The 18,893-nt window shown below is 42.0% G+C and overlaps 2 pseudogenes; both read left to right on the plus strand.

Moving 5' to 3' along the window:
- The first annotated feature begins 7,912 nt into the window (after positions 1–7,912).
- On the plus strand, positions 7,913–9,486 carry LOC125519551 (annotated as a pseudogene).
- Positions 9,487–18,600: 9,114 nt separating this feature from the next.
- Positions 18,601–18,893, plus strand: part of LOC125519553 — a 50,988-nt pseudogene continuing 50,695 nt past the window's right edge.

Raw genomic sequence — 18,893 nt, forward strand, 5'->3', positions numbered from 1 at the left:
TTCAGTTAGAGAATGTCCGTCCATACATATTATTTGATCCCCTCCTAGCGTGCCTTTTCCATCCAGTCTGCCCTTATGCCGCGATTCAGGAACACCAATCGGCTTAAGGTCAGGAATAAAGTCAATACAAAACTCAATGACCTCCTCATTTTCATGGCCCTTGGAGATGCTTCCTTCTGGCCTAGCACGGTTAAGAACATATTTCTTTAAGACTCCCATGAACCTCTCAAAGGGGAACATATTGTGTAGAAATACAGAACCCAAAACGTTAATCTCTTCGCATAGGTGAACTAGGACATGCGTCATGATGTTGAAGAAGGATGGTGGGAACACCAATTCGAAACTGACAAGACATTGCACCAAATCATTCTCTAACCTTGGTATGATTTCTGGATCGATTACCTTCTGAGAGATTGCATTGAGGAATGCACATATCTTCACAATGGCTAATCGAACGTTTTCCGGTAGAAGCCCCCTCAATGCAACTGGAAGCAGTTGTGTCATAATCAGGTGGCAGTCATGAGACTTTAGGTTCTGGAACTTTTTCTCTGCCATGTTTATTATTCCCTTTATATTCGACGAGAAGTCAGACGGTACCTTAATACTGAGCAGGCATTCAAAAAAGATTTCCTTCTCTTCTTTGGTAAGAGCGTAGCTGGCATGACCCTGATGTATGTCGTCTTTTCCGTGCATACGTTGCTGGTCCTCCCGTGCCTCAGGTGTATATTTTGTCTTCCCATACACGCCCAAGAAGCCAAGTAGGGTCACACAAAGATTCTTCGTCACGTGCATCACGTCAATTGCAGAGAGGACCTTTAGGTCTTTCCAATAGGGCAGGTCCCAAAATATAGATTTCTTCTTCCACATGGGTGCGCGTCCGTCAGCGTCATTCGGAACAGGTTATCCGCCAGGACCCTTTCCAAAGACTACCTTCAAATCTTTGACCATATCATGTACATCAGCACCAGTATGGTGGCGAGTCTTCGTCCGGTGATCCGCCTCACCTTTGAAATGCTTGCTTTTCTTTCTTACGGCATGCCTGCTCGGAAGAAATCGACGATGTCCTAGGTACACATTCTTCTTTCAATTAGCCAAATATATACTATCGGTATCGTCCAAACAATGCGTGCATGCGCGGTATCCCTTGTTTGTCTGTCCTGAAAGGTTACTGAGAGCAGGCCAATCATTGATGGTCACGAACACCAACGCCTTTAGGTCGAATTCTTCCCCCATGCGCTCATCCCACACACGTACACTTGTTCCATTCCACAGCTGTAAGAGTTCTTCAACTAATGGCCTTAGGTACACATCAATATCGTTGCCGGGTTGCTTAGGGCCTTGGATGAGCACTGGCATCATAATGAACTTCCGCTTCATGCACAACCAAGGAGGAAGGTTATACAAACATGGAGTCACAGGCCAGGTGCTATGGTTGCTGCTCTGCTCCCCCAAAGGATTAATGCCATCTGCGCTTAGACCAAACCATACATTCCTTGCGTCATCTGCAAACTCCTTCCCGTACTTTCTCTCGATTTTTCTCCACTGCGACCCGTCAGCGGGTACTCTCAGCTTTCCGTCTTTCTTACGGTCTTCTCTGTGCCATCGCATTGCCTTGGCATGCTCTTTGTTTTGGAACAAACGTTTCAACCGTGGTATTATAGGAGCATACCACACCACCTTGGCAGGAATCTTCTTCCTGGGGCGCTCGCCCTCGACATCACCAGGGTCATCGCGGCTGATCTTATAGAGCAATGCACCGCATACCGGGCAAGCGTTCAAATCCTCGTACTCACCGCGGTAGAGGATGCAATCATTAGGGCATGCATGTATCTTCTGCACCTCTAACCCTCGAGGGCAGACAGCCTTCTTTGCTTCGTACGTACTCTCAGGCAATTCGTTGTCCTTTGGAAGCATATTCTTTATCATTACCAACAACTTTCCAAATCCCTTGTCAGATACACCATTCTCTGCCTTCCATTGCAGCAATTCCAGTGTGGTGCCCAGCTTTTTCTTATCACCTACGCAATTCGGGTACAACAATTTTTTGTGATCCTCTAACATGTGCTGCAACTTCTTCTTCTCCAAATCACTTGCGCAGTTTCTCTTTACATCAGCAATGACCCGACCTAGATCATCAACGGGCTCATCCGATGCCTCTTCTTCAGCTTCTTCCCGCATTGCCGGCTAAGCTTCTTCCCGCATTACCGGCTCAGCTTCTTCCCTCATTGTTGTATCATCGTATTCAGGGAACCCATGGCCAAGATAGCTATCTTCGTCCTCTTCTTCTTCATTGTCTTCCATCATAACCCCTCTTTCTCCATACTTGGTCCAAACATTATAGTGGGGCATGAAGCCGGACTCAAACAGGTGGATGTGAATGGTTCTTGACGTAGAGTAATTGTGACCATTCTTACAGCCAGCACATGGACAAGGCATAAAAGCATCCGCTCGCTTGTTTGCCTCAGCCGCAAGCAGAAAAGTATGCACGCCATTAATGAACTCGGGAGAGCATCGGTCATCGTACATCCATTGCCGGCTCATCTTCAATACACAGCACCGAAAACACCAAATTGATACAATACATAAAGTTCATACAACACTTAAATGCAACAAACAAATAACTCTCTATCTAAAGAATTTAAATGGAACAACAACTGCGATTAAGATCACAACTAAGGTAACAATTGATCCAACAGCATAATGATACCAAGCCTCACTATGAATGGCATATTTTCTAATCTTTCTAATCTTCAAGTGCATTTTCTCCATCTTAATCTTGTGATCATCGACGACATCGGCAACATGCAACTCCAATTCCATCTTCTCCCCCTCAATTCTTTTCAATTTTTCTTTCAAATCCTCGTTTTCTCTTTCAACTAAATTTAACCTCTTGACAATAGTGTCGGTTGGAATATCCGGTTCAACTACCTCCTACATACAAATATCTATGTCAGCTTGATGGGCATAATTTGTCATAAACACGAAATGCAACAAATAGTTTTAAAAGAGAATATACCACATCCGAAACATAACAAGGACGAGGGCCGACGGGGACGGATATCAAAACCATGGCACTATGTATAATAAACAACGTACGGGTAAGATAATTATACGAGTAACTATATATCCAAATCACACAAACATCAATTTTTTATATAAAATTTCATGAACAAGAGGCTCACCACAAGGTGGTGCCGGCGACGGGACGGTGCGGGCGATCGACGGTGGTGACAATGGAGATTTAGAAGGCACTAAGTAAACCACACCTACATATGCAAACTAAGTGTTATTTTTACCTCAATTTGCATATAAATCAAATTCTACCACATATAATTCCTCCCAAATTACTAAAACCCACAATTAATCACTAGAAAAACCAATGCAAGAGCTAATCTAGCAATGAGAGATGAAAGGACAAAGTTGCTAACCTTTGTGATCATTTGAATGGATGGGGGTCTGCAAATCTTGAAAAATTTGGGGCAAATTTGGTGATGAACTCGAGAGAAAGAAGGGAAGAATAGAGGAGAGGGAGAGGGGAAAGGGGGAAGAACAGAGTGCTGGTGGACGAAGGGTTTATATAGGACGACCTTTAGTACCGTTCGTGGCACGAACTGGTACTAAAGGTGCTGGAGGGGCCCCACTCTGACAACATCCTGCCACCACTATCATTAGTGCCAGTTCGTGGTACGAACCGGTGCTAAAGGTTCGCCACAAACCGGTACTAAAGATCTCCTCCCGCCTAGCCGTAGGAACCGGCATTAATGGACACATTAGTGCCGGTTCTGTTACAAACCAGGACTACTGTGTCTCACATTTGACCCTTTTTGTACTAGTGTGCAACAAGGAAATACAATCTATCAAAGAGCAATTATCATAATTAAATTCCTTGATATCCAAAATAGTGTGTTATTAACATCAATCCCACTTTTATCAATTTTAGCATCAAGTTCTAAAAACTCCGAATTTTTGGAACGCCTTCTAGATAAAGGTGGATCATATTCAGTCCCATCATTATCAAGATTCATGTTGCAAAACAAATATTTAATAGGGGACACATCAATAACTTTTAGATCTTTATCTTTATTTTCATAGAAATTTGAAGAACACGCTTTCATAAAGCAATCTTTCTTAGCACGCATCCTTGCAGTTCTTTCTTTGCACTCATCAATGGAAATTCTCATGGCTTTGAGAGACTCATTGATATCATGCTTAGGAGGAATAGATCTAAGTTTTATAGAATCAACATCAAGAGAAATTCTATCAACGTTCCTAGCCAATTCATCAACTTTAAGCAATTTCTCTTCAAGAAAAGCATTGAAATTCTTTTGCGAATTCATAAACTCTTTAACACTAGTCTCAAATTCAGAGGGCATCTTATTAATATTTCCAAAGGAATTGTTGTAGGAATTACCATAATTATTAGAGGAATTACTAGGATAAGGCATAGGATTAAAGTTTCCTCTATACGCGTTGTTACCAAAATTATTCCTACCAACAAAATTCACATCCATAGATTCATTATTATTCTCAATCAAAGTAGACAAAGGCATATCATTGGGATCACAAGAAACATTCTTAGTAGAAATAATTTCATAAGTTCATCTATCTTTCCACTCAACACATTAATTTCTTCTATCGCATGCACTTTTTTATTAGTAGATCTCTCAGTGTGCCATTGAGAATAATTAACCATAATATTATCTAGGAGTTTAGTAGCTTCTCCTAAAGTGATTTCCATGAAAGTGCCTCCCGCGGCCGAATCTAAAAGATTTCTAGAAGCAAAATTCAATCCGGCATAAATTTTTTGTATAATCATCCACAAATTCAAACCATGAGTAGGACAATTACGTATCATTAATTTCATCCTCTCCCAAGCTTGTGCAACATGTTCATGATCAAGTTGCTAAAATTCATAATATCGTTTCTAAGGGAGATGATCTTAGCGGGAGGAAAATACTTAGAGATAAAAGCATCTTTGCACTTATTCCAAGAATCAATACTATTTTTAGGCAAAGACGAAAACCAAGCTTTAGCACGATCTCTAAGCGAAAAAGGAAATAGCTTCAATTTAACAATATCATTGTCCACATCTTTCTTCTTTTTCATATCACACAAATCAACAAAGCTATTTAGATGAGTAGCGGCATCTTCACTAGGAAGGTCGGCGAATTGATCTTCCATGACAAGATCCAACAAAGCAGCATTGGTTTCACAAGATTCAGTATCGGTAAGAGGAGCAATCGGAGTGCCAAGGAAACCATTATTGTTGGTATTGGTAAAGTCACACAATTTGGTATTATCTTGAGCCATCGTGACGAACAAGCAATCCAACACATGAGCAAACAAAAAGCAAGCGAAAAAGAGGCGAACGAAAAAGAGAGGGCAAATAAAACGGCAAGGGTGAAATGGGGGAGAGGAAAACGAGAGGCAAATGGCAAATAATGTAATGCGGAGATAAGGGTTTGTGATGGCTACTTGGTATGTTGACTTTTGCGTAGGCCTCCCCGGCAACGGCGCCAGAAATCCTTCTTGCTACCTCTTCAGCACTGTGTTGGTTTTCCCTTGAAGAGAAAAGGGTGATGCAGCAAAGTAGCGTAAGTATTTCCCTCAGTTTTTGAGAACCAAGGTATCAATTCAGTAGGAGGCTACGCGCGAGTCCCTCGCACCTACACAAAACAAATAAATCCTCGCAACCAATGCGATAAGGGGTTGTCAATCCCTACACGGTCAGTTACGAGGGTGAGATCTGATAGATATGATAGGATAATATTTTTGGTATTTTTATGATAAAGATGCAAAGTAAAATAAAAGCAAATTAAAAAGCAACGGAAATAACTAAGTGTTGGAAGATTAATATGATGAAGATAGACCCGGGGGCCATAGGTTTCACTAGTGGCTTCTCTCAAGAGCATAAGTATTTTACGGTGGGTGAACAAATTACTATTGAGCAATTGACAGAATTGAGCATAGTTATGAGAATATCTAGGTATGATCATGTATATAGGCATCACGTCCAAGACAAGTAGACCGACTCCTGCCTGCATCTACTACTATTACTCCACACATCGACCGCTATCCAGCATGCATCTAGAGTATTAAGTTCATAAGAACAGAGTAACGCCTTAAGCAAGATGATATGATGTAGAGGGATAAATTCACACAATATGATAAAAACCCCATCTTGTTATTCTCGATGGCAACAATACAATACGTTCCTTGCTGCCCCGGCCCTACTGTCACTAGGAAAGGACACCGCAAGATTGAACCCAAAACTAAGCACTTCTCCCATTGCAATAAAGATCAATTTAGTAGGCCAAACCAAACTGATAATTCGAAGAGACTTGCAAAGATATCCAATCATACATAAAAGAATTCAGAGAAGATTCAAATATTGTTCATAGATAAACTTGATCATAAACGCACAATTCATCGGTCTCAACAAACACACCGCAAAAGAAGATTACATCGAATAGATCTCCACGAGAGAGGGGGAGAACATTGTATTGAGATCCAAAAAGAGAGAAGATGCCATCTAGCTAATAACTATGGACCCGAAGGTCTGAGATAAACTACTCACACTTCATCGGAGAGGCTATGGTGTTGATGTAGAAGCCCTCCGTGATGGATGCCCCCTCCGGCAGAGCTCCGGAACAGGCCCCAAGATGGGATCTCGTGGGTACAGAAGGTTGCGGCGGTGGACTTAGGTTTTTGGCTCCGTATCTGATCGTTTGGGGGTACATAGGTATATATAGGAGGAAGAAGTACGTGAGTGGAGCAACAGGGGGCCCACGAGGGTGGAGGGCGCGCCCTGGGGGGTAGGCGCATCCCCCTACCTCGTGGCTTTCCTGTTGGTTGCTTTACGTAGGGTCCAAGTCTCCTGGATCTTATTCGTTTCAAAAATCACGTTCCCGAAGGTTTCATTCCGTTTGGACTCCGTTTGATACTATTTTTCTGCAAAACTCTTAAATAGGCAAAAAAACAGCAATTCTGGGCTGGGCCTCCGGTTAATAGGTTAGTCCCAAAAATAATATAAAAGTGAATAATAAAGCCCAATAATGTCGAAAACAGAAGATAATATAGCATGGAGCAATCAAAAATTATAGATACGTTGAAGACGTATCAAGGACCCATCGAACGAGTGGTCAGAGCCTTGACGGGCGGCTCATCTGGCTGCATTCGGTGGCGTCAACCTTTAGCTGTTAATGGCTCCCGGCTGAGCCAGCACGTCTCCACATGGGTTGACTTAGGCGCGAGAAAAAATGCAACTAACTACTCATTCGTATATGACTAGCCACAATGGGTAGTAACATAGACTAGTAACATGCCCATGTTACTAGTCTATATTACTACCTCTAAAGTGGGGAGTAACATATGTGTGGTAACATGCAACACTTCGTTTATTAGGCTATAGACACATCTTGCCTTGATATATGTGATATTACTCATACTACTAGTAACTAGCTATGTTACTAGTCTCCTCTCTTTCTTCATTTATTGCTTGCCACATCATCTACTTTATCTAGATATGTGTGATTTACTACCTACGTTACTCCCATTGTGGGTAGTCTACAAAAGCAATCGAATGGAAAGTCGCTGGCTCGAGAGCGAGCATTGTGGAGTTTTATCTTCTGTTTTTAGCCAGAACAATTCATTCGGTTACTAAACTGAACTCGCTTGTTGTAGAGCGAACCCAACATGAGTTGGATATATACAGTTACGTTCCGTCTCTTCTTTGTCCTCCTGTCCTCAAACAAGAACGCGTCGCGTCGAGACGAGATGAGCAACACAAACACGGAATCATTTTCGTCATCCTTCTTGATGCCCTCGATCAATCCTTAAGACAATATCAGTCAGCCACCACTATACTTCTTGTTCGTATTCCTACATCTCCTGGTTTTTTCTATTTAGAGAGATGCCGTCCGTCAATGGCCAGTGGAGGACCCATCCAACGACCCTTGACCGGGCGCCCATCTGGCTGCATCCGGTGTCGAGAACGTCAAGCTCCTTAATGGCTCCCGGCCGAGCCACTAGTAGACTGTTAAAGGGGGGCACTCCCAGCCGCACTTCTTCGTGCAGACAGCCTCGTGCGTCCCGGCATATAAGGGGCTATGTCCCCAAGCCTCCTCCACTCTTCCTCGACAACTCCGCCGCAGCCACCACAGCTTCGGATCACTTCAGCACATGCTCCTCTCCGCCCCCCCCCCCACCCCATCGATCACCATGGCGGCTGTCGCGCTTAGGGGCCAGCTGAACACCCTTGTCACATCCATATTCGCCATGGACAGTCCACCCTCACCCCCCTACTAGACCCATGTGGTTGTTGGCCGACTATGCTTTTAGCTTCTCGTGAATTGATCCATCTAGGGTATGCTGGACGAGTATTTCCAGTACTTGCAGTCGATGGACGAGGATGGTAGGCAGCACAAGGCTTGATCGCCGAGGTCATCAACCTCTTCATCGCCAACGCCAACAGGATCCTCAACGACATCGCCGGCCTGCTGTTTGGCTCTAAGACCCCCTTCTTTCCATCTGCTTTCGTCATCCCATCATGCGTACTGATTTCGTCCGCTCTGCTTTACCAGGAACCATCCCGTGATAGACTTCAACAAGGTGGACGACCTGGTGCATCAGCTCAAGGGGTGCATCAGTTCAGTAATGTGTTCCGTTTTAATAAAATTTTGCACGCATGTTAAGAATTCGTCAATGCTTGTTCAATAAAATTCTGTTTTTTTATTTCTTTCACTATTGTTTTCGATTTTCCCATTCATGAGGGTGCATATGAGCTCGCGAGTAGACTCTAAAGCCTCCATTCCCCACGGGGTATATCTGAATGGTCGTGACTTCTATTTTGCCTTCCCTAGACAGTCCTTTTGTTGATAGCTTTTCTAACTATAATGCACATTGATATTGAAGTGCACAAAACATTTTTTACATTGTATAATGTAATTTTAAATGCATCATAAATTTTCTTGAAAATTGAATAGCCTGGAAATGTCACATTATTCTTTTTGAATGGTACAACCATTTTTTAAAACTTGAGCAAACTTGTTTACACAGCATGAACATTTTCTAACTTTGGGATGAACACTTTTAAAAAGTAAATATATTATGTTTTCACAATAAGGAGTGTGGCTTCAGTTTAGCCATCACTCGATTTCACTAGCGAACACCAAATCTTGAGTTGGTTGCATCAACTCTCTTCACGGCCTACACACTTTCATCACTTGCACTTGTCATTGTATAATAAAGACACATGTAAATGTACTTGTCATTAACGCTTAGGAAAGTAGCTAATGCCTTAATGCATAAGAAACAGAACATGACTTAGTGGCACTAAATCTCTGAATAAGAATTAGTTTCCACTTTGTGTTGGAAATCAGCCAACATAGCACGAAGACATGTTTACTTTCATCCTCCAAATTTTGGTTGTTATATTCATCGTGCAATGTGCATCTTCCACAGGACGGAGACATCATCTTAGCTTAGCCACCTGCAGCAATAAAAAGTGGAATTCGAAGAAATGAAGAGATTTCATATACGATCTGATGCATCAAGGGAGGGAGAGTGCATAGCAGCACACCAACCAATCGACGGAGGATTACTGGCCAAGATCACACTGAAATCGGAGGGTGGGGAAGTCCAAGACAAAACTATGGCCGAGATCACACTCAAAAATTAAGACTAGAAACTCTGACGTTATTTGAAAATACACCCATTTGAATAATAGTATTTATAACCTCAGCAGTAATAATGATTAATAAGCTTTCTATCACATTAGTTCCCTCTCTTCTTGAGTCAAGCTGTTGTTGGACTAAAGTCTTGTTGTGTCTTTCTAGCCGACCGGAGTCATCGGAGCACTACGATGACGAGAAAGAGAGGCCCGACCCTGCCCGAGGTCCTGCCCGAGAAGTTCATTGAAAAAAAATACTCATAGGTTGCCGCCGAAGGACGTCAGCCGCTGTTGTGCCATCACCATATCGTGACGCAGTGTGACATCCACACCCGGATTCTTGCGTGAACACCATGGCTGCTAGCCATCGCAGTGTGACATCCACACCTAGATTCTTGCGCGAGCACAATGGCTGCTAGCCATTGCTCCCCATTGTCGATGGCCACAGGCGGCCCACCGCCCTCGTCGTTGTCGTGGCGCCGTTGCCCAGCAGCTCGGAACTTCCCTCCAGGGCTCTGAACACCATTGTCAAGATGGTCGCAAAGGCTCCTGCGATGGACTCCTTATCTTCTCTCGGGGTAACAAGTTGTACATCTATAACTCGGTTATCCGTGCGCATGTTTTCCTGTTTACCACAAGTATACCACCATGGAGACTGAACTAGCATATTTATGGTGCCAAACAAATTATGAGAGGCAGTGGAGACATTATTGTATTCGACATAGAATCAAGGTCATTCCTATAGATGTCTGGTCCACCCCATTCGTTCCATGATGGGAAGTTGTTCGACAAGGAGGGTACACTTGCTTTATTAGATGGCTTGACTCCCCAACCAACTTCTATCAATGTCTGGGTGATACAGGATTAGGAGGCTAAAATATGGGCCTTCGAGTACCGGAATTACCTGTCAACGATGGAGGCATCAAAGACAACTTTATTCAACTTTCTCCAAAAAGAAATGGAATGAGTCAGTATTGAATATTGCTTACTCACCACACCCTCCAAGAGAGTATCATTCCAATTCTAGGCCATGAGATGCAAAAAGACCAGGGATATTATGTTTCTGCCCGTGAGCTCAGACTCCTCCTCATGAATGGTAAAATAAAAAAAATCAACAAAATTGTAAAAATATGAATTTTTTTACGAATGGACATTGACGAATTCTAACATGTGTGCGAATTTTCTTGAAGAAAAAACGTGTCAATATGCTTTCGTAGAAAAAATAAAATTGATGCTCCAGGTGTTGTTTTTGTAATCAAAATTTGCACGCATGTTGATATTTCGTCAATGTTTGTTCCAAAACAATTCAGTTTTTTTATTTCTGTTACTATTGTTTTTGATTTTACTGTTCACAAGGGTACATATGAGCTCACGAGTAAACTCTATAGCCTTCATTCTCCACGGGACATATCTGAATGGTCATGACTTCTGTTTTGCTTTTCCCTTGACATGCCTTTTGTTCATGGCTCTTTTAACTGTAAGGTACATTGATTTGAAGTGTGCGAAACATATTGTTTTAATCTTACAAACATTTTTTTACATTAGATAACATTTTTTACATTATATAACATTTTTCAAAATGCAACATAAATTTTCTTGAAACAAGTGAATAGCTTGGAAATGTCACATAATTCTTTTTGAATTGTACAAACATTTTCTAAAACTAGAGCAAACTTTTTACACAGCATAAACATTTGCTAAATGTGGGATGAACACTTTTAAAATGTTAAATAAGTTATTTTTCACAATAACATATGTGGCTTCAGTTTAGCCATCACTTTATCTTCACTAGTGTATTTGGCTTCAATTTAGTGTATAATTCAATTTAGCCATCACTCTGTTTTCACTAGTGAATGTCAAGCCTTGAGTTAGTTGCACCACTCTCTCCATGTTCTACACACGATTCATCACTTGCACTTGTCAATGTATAATAAAGACCAATGTGAATTTACTTGTCATTAATCCTTAGGAAAGTCGCTAATGCCTAAATGCATAAAAACAAAACATGACGGATTGGCACTAAATCTAACAATAGGAATTAGTTACCATCTCATGTTGGAAATTACCCATCACAGGCACCAAGAAATGTTTACTTTCATCCTTTGAATTTTTGAAGTTCTATTCACCCCGCAGTGTGCATCTTCCACAAGACGGAGACATCATCTTAGCCTGGGCACATGCAGTAATAAACAGTGGAATTTGAAGAAATGAAGAGATTTCATATACGACCTGATGGATCAAGAGAGGGACAGTGCAAAGCCGCACAACAACCAATTGACGGAGGATTACTGGCAAAGATCACACTGAAAATGGAGGGTGAGGAAGTCCAAGATAAAACTATGGCCGAGATCACACTCAAAAATAAGACATGGAACTCTCTCATCGTTTGAAAATATAACCGTCTGAATAATTGTATTTATAAACTCATTAAGAATAATGATTAATGTAAAACTTAAGCTTCCTGTCACCTTATTTGCCACTCTTCTTGATTCAAGATGTTGTTTGGACTAAATCTTGTCTTCTCTTTCTAGCCGACCGGAGTTGACAGAGCATTACGATGCCGGAAAATAGAGGCTTGACCCAGCCCGAGGTCCTGCACGAGAAAATAATTGAAAAAAATACTCATAAGTTGGCACTGAAGGACGTCGTCCACTGTCGTGCCATCACCATGTAATGAGGGAGTGTGACATCCACACCCGCATTCTTGCGTGAGCACCATAGCCGCCAGTCATCGCTCAGCATTGTCGGTGGCCACATGCGGACCACCACCCTCATCATCGTTCCTGATGTTGTAGCCCATCAGCAGCTCTGGCCTTTTCTCCCAGGCTCTGAACATGATTCTCAAGATTGTCGGAAAGTCTCCAGTGATGTCTTCCTTTTCTTGTCTCGGGGTAACTAGTTGTACACCTGTAACCCGGTTATCCGCATGCACGTTCTCCTGTTTACAACCAGTCCACCACCATGGAGACTGCACTAGCGTATTTATGCTGCCAGTGACATTATGGGAGGCGGTGGAGACATTATTGTGCTTGATATATAATTGGAGTCTTTCCAACGGATGCGTGCTTCACCCCAGTCGTGCCATGACGGGAAATTGTTTGACAAGGAGAGTACACTTGCTTTATTGGGTGGCTTCACTCCCAGGCCAACTTCTATCAATCTCTGGGTGATGCAGGATTACGAGGCTATAGAATGGGCCTTCAAGTACTGGATTGACCTGTCAACGGTGGAGACATCAAAGATAACTTTATTCAACTTCCTCCAAAAAGAAAAGGATAAATATTGTTATAGTCCACGGTGCAGCTGTTGAACAACATGGCTATGCTAAACTAGTAGTCTTTTTCAACAAAAAGCACGTGCTACCCTACAGATTTTGAACAGTGGAATGAGTCAGTATTGCATGTTTCTTACCCACCACAACCTCCATGAGAGTATCGTTCCAATTCTAGGCCTTGAGATGCAAAAAATACAGGGGACGTTAAGTTTCCGCTCACGAGTTCATACGCATCCTCATGAATAGTAAAATATAAAAAATTGTTAACAAAATGTAAAAAAATCTGATTTTTTACGAATAAACATTGATGTATTTTTGACATGCGTGCACATTTCCATGAAGAAAAAACATGTCAATATGCTTCCAAAGGAAAAACAAAATTGATTCTCCATGTGTTGTTTTTTCATGAACAAGAGAGGGAGAGAGCAAATCAGCACACCAACCAATCGATGGATGATTAGTGGCCAAGATCACACTCAAATCTAAGGGTGGGGAAGTCCAAGAAAAAACTATGGCTGAGATCACACTAAAAATGAAGACTTGGGACTCTCTCGCTGTTTGAAAATATTCCTGTTTGAATAATTGTATTTATAACATCATTAAGAATACTAATTAATGTAAAACTTATGCTTTCTATCACCTTACTTGCCTCTCTTCTTGATTCAAGCCATTGTTGGACTAAATCTTGTCCTGTCTTTCCAACTGACCGGAGTGGACGGAGCACTATGATGCCGGCAAGGAATGTCACGGCCCTACCCGAGGGGGTCATTGAAAACATACCCATCAGGTTTCCGCTGAAGGACGTTGGCCACTACCGTGCCATCACCATGTCGTGACGAAGTGTGACATCGACACCCACATTCTTGCGTGAGTACCGCTGGCGCCAGCCGTCGCTAACCATTGTCGATGGCCACAGGCGGCCCACCACTCTTGGATGGTGCAAACATCTTCTAAGAGTAGAGCAAACTTTGTTTTTTGTACAATTTTTAAATGTGCAACGAACACTTTTAAAAAATTAACCAAATTATATTTTGGTAATACAAGTATTTATTATTTTTCTAAAATTTAAACAAAATAAAAAGGAAAAAAACACATGTGTGACATCACGTCTACTTGCTCCCTATAGGTGAGCTTAGCTTCTGTCTCGACATGCCCATCCACCCTGCCGACGCGGCTCCTGCCCTGCCTCCCGCATACCGGATTGTGCTTGCTTGCCTCCCTCCACACACTGGAAGTTTGTGCTATGGCCTCCAGCTCCAGCTCTCCTCCTAGCCTAGTTGCGGAAGAGCACGGCCCGACACGGTTTGACCGTTCGCCCTGGCGTTGCCTCACTCACTCAACCGAGCCGCTCCTTTGACGAGCGCCGTCTCCACCACCTTCTCCCCCAATGGAAGTGAGCACTGTCCCCGCCCGAACTGGCCGTTGTTGTCTCACTCTCTCCTTGGGTGTGTTCTCTTGATTTACTCTCCCCATCTTCAGCTAGCGCTCAAGCTAGTTAATTACAAGCGACAGAACATGCTCATGAGTCATGATGCGCACATAGCTCGTTGTCGTTGCAGGACTCTCCAAGGGTCTCGCTTTCCAAGTATATTTTTTGTTAAGCTAGCACTGTGTGTGGCTTTAGTTTAGTCGTCACTTTATCTTCACTAGTGTATTTGCCTTCGGTTCCGTTTGTAATTTGGTTTAGCCGTCACTTCTGTTCACTAGTGAACACCAAGTCATTAGTTGGTTGCGTCCACTCTCTCCACGTCCTACACATATTCATCATTTGAACTTTTCAATGTATAATCAAGACCCATGTAAATTTTGCCATTATTGATCAATGCAAAACTTAAGCTTTCTATCACTTTACTTGCTTCGCTTCTTGATTCAAGTAGTTATTGGAGTAAATATTGTCGTTTCTTTCTGATTGACGGAGTCGACGGAACACTACGATGCCGGGCAGGAGAGGCGTGACCTTGCTCGGGGACCTGGTCAAGGAGATCATTGATAAGATACTCATCAGGTTGCTGCCCAAGGAGGTCGGCCACTGTCGTGCCGTCGCCATGTCATGGCGCAAAGTAACATCCAAGCCCGCGCATGAGCTTTCTTCCTTAGGAATAGTACCATATAACTTTCTGAGAAGTTTTCTTTCTGTACTTCTTGTATCGAGAAGCATTGCACACTGAACACCTGGTTTTCTCCACGTGTTTGTTTCTGATAAAAGATGCAATCGTTGATGTGTGTGCACACGATTTTCTTGGCCTCCTCGATACTAATAGGACATATGTTTGGAGCGTATGAACTTTCTGTAGATACTTCATTTTTTAAAAACATGTGAACATTTTTTAAAATATGTGAACTTTCTGTAGATACTTCATCTATATCTATACCTACTAATAAAGCAAGGTGGGTTTCGCCAATTTTTTCATCCGTTCACCGCCAAAAAGATTTTTCTTTCTATCCGAGGTGGTACTAAATTCTTATGCATTTGTGTGCTACAAATATAATTTCCGTACGTGGGTTGCGCGCCGTGGCCCAGGGAAATCAGCCCACTTATTATTTTTCTGCCCACGCAGCTAGGGAAACTCTATTTTCCGCACATGGCAACGAATACTCGAAGGTCGCACTGGACAATCAATAATGGGCTGGCCCATTTTTCTTTTTTTTCTGTGTTTCACTTCTATTTTTATTCTACTTACCTATCACTTTTTTCCTTTCGAAGTTTAATTTTATTTCACAATTTATTTCGTAAATTAAAAATTCTCAAAAAAAGTTTAGAATTGGAATTTAAAAAATATTCATGTTTTAGTGAAATTTTCAAAATTCAAAATAATGTTCGTGTATAAAAGATACACATTTTCTAAGAATCTTATGAATTTTTCAGCAAATGTTTCTGTTTTAAAAAAATGTTGACAAATTCAAATAATGTTCATGTTTTTATAAAAAAAGTTGGTGTTTTCAGAAAATGTTTATGAATTTGAAAAGATGTTCCCTTTCATATTTTGTTCATGTTTTTTTAGAAGTGTACATAATTTTCAAAAAAGTGTTCAGGATTTAAAAAATTGTTCATGTTTCCTAGAATATTTAGAAACTTCATACCGTAAAATCACCTCGATTGAAATGATTGAAAGGAAGAGTAGATTGAGTAACTCATGGGCCTTATATGTAACGTAACATAATTTTTAAATGCCCTCGATCGAAAAATGGAAAAATAGCGTATTGATTCCTTCACACGTGGCGAAACCGAGAAGCTCAATGTTCCTTTTTTGTGTGCATACAAGGTTTTGCTTGCGCTTATAACTCTCACTGACTTTAAATGCATGCTATTTTATCTCCCATTGCAACACACTGTACATATTTTTGTTGAGAAGCAAAAATACGCGTGCAACTCGAACGACTTGGAACTAAAAACACGAGTCGCAATCCTTCCACAGCAGCAACAGAAAAACACGAGTCGCAACGTAGTCAAATTGAGTTGGTGGGCTGGGCCGACCCGGCCGAGCAACACATATTTTTTTGTACCGTTATTTCGTATTGTACCACCTCGATAGCTCAGGTATCTATGCTCCAACTTAAGTAGCGTGCTGCTGACCTATCGTTCGCCGAGGAAGCAAGCCTGGCGTGCCGAGGCAAAAAGGCAGTCACGATGTACTTCTGTCCGGGCCCGTTCGTGTCGGCCCGTCACCCTAGCTCGCTGGCCTCACAAATGTGACTTCGTGTGTGTAGGGGGGCAGACGTGCAAAGTGACGTAAGTCCTTTTTTATTTTGATGAATTTCATTCTTCTATGATTTGTATTTCTGTAAAACGCAACGGAATTTTTTTCAGTGATATTTATCTTGAAAAGAAAATGCACATCCAATTGTGTTGGTGCTCTCGACCCCTCCATTTGGAGAGCTATTTTTTTCTATGATTTGAATTTCAGGAAAATGAATCCGTCCAACTAGGATTTATTTTTCCGGTAACTCCTGCATCAACAAGATTTATTTCAATGATTTCGATCCAAAAGAAGCGCGTTCGCTTGAATTGCTTCTCTCCACCCCTCCCTACTACGTGTTACGTTGATTGGGAGCCTCTAAACATGTGAACTTTCTGTAGATACTTCATTTTAAAAAAAAAACATGTGAACTTTCTGTAGATACTTCTTTTTTCTAAACATGTGAACTTTCTGTAGACACAAGTTCTCAACATTTTTTTAAAACACGTGAACATGTTTTTAAGTGTAACGTGCATTCTTTTTGAGTGATACGAAACATTTTGTTATGGATTACATAAAAAGAATTAGAATGTTTGACATTTTCTGAAATTGTCACGTGCATTTTCTTGAAATGCATGAAAAAAAATGTCACTTCTACTTTTCTTCGGTGGTGCAAACCTTTTCCAAGAGTTGAGCAAACTTTAATTATTGAACAAGTTTTAAAATGTGCGATGAACACTTTTAACAAATTAACCAAATTATACTTTCATAATACAAGTATTGAGTATTCTTAGCTCATGAGTGACGTCACGTCTACTTGCCCCACCCTTGGACTTATATATATTCCTAGAAGAACTCGTGTATAAACTAGCACGTGATGACAACCGCCTCTTCTTAATGTGCATGCGATACAAACTCATAATTAATTAATTGTTCATGATTTTCCATACGACAATCTCATCAAGCCGCCACTAAATACTTGCATAGTAAACACACATCTCCAGGTTTTTAGAGATGTCCGCGGTCGATGGCCAGTGGAGGACCCATGGAACGAGTGGTCAGAGCCTTGACAAGAGGCTCATCTGGCTGCATTCCGCGGCGTCATCCTTTAGCTGTTAGACTAGCCATGATGGGTAGTAACATAGATTAATAACATGCATATGTTACTAGTCTATGTTACTATATCTACTGTGGGAAGTAACATATGTGTGGTAACATGCAACATTTCATTTATTAGTCTATAGACTCATCTTGCCTTGATATGTGTAATGTTACTCATACTACTAGTAACTAGCTATGTTATCACTTTTCTTTCTTTCTTCATTTATTAGTTGCCACATTATCTATTTTATCGAGATATGTGTGATATTACTATCTATGTTACTTCCACTGTGGGTAGTCTTAATAGCTCCCGGCTGAGCCAGCACGTCACCGCATGGGCTGACTTAGGCGCGAGAAAACAATGCAACAAACTACTCATTTGTATACGGAAGCAATCAAATGGAAGGTCGCTGACTTGAGAGCGAGCATTGTGGAGTTTTATCTTCTGTTTTTAGCCGGAACAATTCATTCCATTATTGAACTGAACTCGCTTGTTGTAGAGCGAACTGAACATGAGTTGGATATATACAATTATGTTCCGTCTCTTCTTTGTCATGTTGTCCTCAAACACGAGCGCGTTGCGTCGAGATGAGACGAGCAACACAAACACGGAATCATTTCCGTCATCATTCTGGATGCCCTCGATCAATCCTTAAGACAATCTCAGTCAGCCACCACTATACTTCTTGTTCGTATTTCCACATCTCCAGGTTGTTTCTTTTTAGAGAGATGCCAACCATCAATGGCCAGAGGAGGACCCATCCGACGAGCCATGACCGGCGCCCATCTCGCTGCATCCGGTGTCGACAACATCTAGCTCCTTAATGGCTCCCGGCCGAGCCACTAGTATACTGTTAAAGGAGGGCACTCCCGGCCACATGTCTTCGTGCGGACAGCCTCGTGCGTCCGGGCATATAAGGGGATCTGTCCCTCAGCTTCCTCCACTCTTCCTAGACAACTCCGCCGCAGCCACCACAGCTTCAGATCACTTCAGCACCTGCTCCTCTCCCTCCATCGATCGCCATGGCAGCTATCGCGCTCAGGGCCCAGCTGAACACCCTTCTCACATCCATGTTCGCCATGGTCAGTCCACTCTCACCCCCTACTAGACCCGTGTGGTTGCTGGCCGACTATGCCTTTAGCTCCTCGTGAAGTGATCCATCTGGGGTAT

This window comes from Triticum urartu, chromosome 7, assembly GCF_003073215.2.
Source record: "Triticum urartu cultivar G1812 chromosome 7, Tu2.1, whole genome shotgun sequence".
NCBI classification, from domain to species: domain Eukaryota; kingdom Viridiplantae; phylum Streptophyta; class Magnoliopsida; order Poales; family Poaceae; genus Triticum; species Triticum urartu.